This window comes from Glycine soja, chromosome 3, assembly GCF_004193775.1.
Source record: "Glycine soja cultivar W05 chromosome 3, ASM419377v2, whole genome shotgun sequence".
Classification (NCBI taxonomy): domain Eukaryota; kingdom Viridiplantae; phylum Streptophyta; class Magnoliopsida; order Fabales; family Fabaceae; genus Glycine; species Glycine soja.
Window position 1 is genome coordinate 28,298,368 of NC_041004.1, and position 1,959 is coordinate 28,300,326.

Genomic DNA, 1,959 nt, shown 5'->3' on the forward strand with positions numbered 1-1,959 from the left:
CTTTGATGGCATTAATGTCCATCTTTTCTTTCTTTTCTACGGTCGCAGTAGCCATTTTTCGATTTTGACGACTACAATATCCATTTTTCCTATTTCAATGACCACAGTAGTCGCTTGTTTCTTATTATTGGCTATGTAAGCCAATAGGTGAGCCACAAAGCTCGCATACACTTCTGATGAAGTCATGACTCTTCGAATTTAGTCATTTTTTCGACAGCCTTGTTAATTAACAAGAAACCTCCATTTGCATCCCAACAAAGAACTTGTCTTTTTCATCACCTGATTTATTGTTCACATAGAATGAATCTTCAACTTCGAATGGAGTAGTTCTTGCCATTGCTTGGTCACCTTCACTTGCAAAGGCAACATAAATTTCATACGATGATTAATCTGCTTCCACCATTTAAAGTTTCCCATCTTCATTCCAAAAGAAAAGCTTTTGATGAATTGTTGATGGAATTGCTCATACTCCATGAATCCATTCTCTTCATAATAACATGTTGAAGTTGGCTTGTGAAGAAATCACCAGAAACACTATAGGCCTTCCCCTACTACCTACTAAAATATCCAAACAAATTATCCCTTAGAATCTGAGGGCTTCCCACATAAATCCAACAAAATCTTTTGTGAAGGGTATGGATGAGATATTTGGATATAAGTATCTGAGAAGGCCTAACAACAACGACATCAATCACCTACTACAAATTGGAGAGGCACATGGGTTTCTAGATATGTTGGGTTCTATTCATTGTATGCATTGGGAATGGAAAATTTATCTAGTTGCATGGTAAGGGCTACATCATAGAGGTGATAATCGGAAACCCACAAAATAGTTGAGGCCATCGCGTCACAAGACTTGTGGTTTTGGCATGCCCATTTTGGAGTTGTAGGTTCAAACTATGACATTAATGTGATAAATCAATCTCTCGTGTTTAGTGACATTATGCAAGGTCGAGCTCCTCCAGTACAATTTACAATTAATGAAACCACACACAATAGGGTATTACCTTGTAAATGACATTTATTTGGATTGGGCCACATTAATGAAGACTTTCCCAATGCCACAAGGAGAGAAAAGAAAGTTATTTGCAAAATGTCAAAAAGCGACAAGAAAGAATGTGGAGAGAACATTTGGTGTGCTCAAATTTGGTTTTGCAATTATATGTGGTCCATTGTGTAATTGACAAATGGGTACCATGAAGAACATAATCTTGACATGCATTATATTGCATAACATGATTATTGAAGACGAACGAGATACATACAATGATAATGTTAATGTTGATTACGATCATATCGACAAATAAATTTTAAACATTAACGTATCTTGTGATGCTCATCCAACTTTGTTGCATACCTACAACAAGACGTTATATGCATACCAGAGAGTTTATCAACAACTTCAAGTAGACTTGGTGGAACATATTTGAAAACATTTAGGTCACAATAATAATGAAATTTAATTTTTATTATTTAATGTCGATGTTTGTATTTTTTTTCCAGTCAATTTTATATATTAAGTAAGTTTAAATTATATTGATAAATAAATATTTAATTATTAATAAATTTTTTATTTTTGAATATTTTTTTGAAATTAAAATAATATAATTATTTTAAAATAAATTGTAAATAAATATTAAAAAGAAGTCTCCGGTAAAATCTACAGAAAAATAATTTAAAATCTTTAAATAAATTTTACTGTTGGAGTTAAAAATTTAGAAAATCTTAAAGATAAGATAAAAAAGTGATTAAGATGTTAAGATGATGACCTAACAACAATAGAAATAGATAGATGGAAGAACGGGCAAATCAAAACAAACTAACAGAAGACGTGGAGAGCGGACCCTACACACAGAGCTCCGTTTCTTAACCATAGGAATATTCCCTCACTTATCCCTCTTTTTTTTCTTTTTCTTTCTCCCCAAATAATAAAATCTAACAAAAACAAAACCATATTTA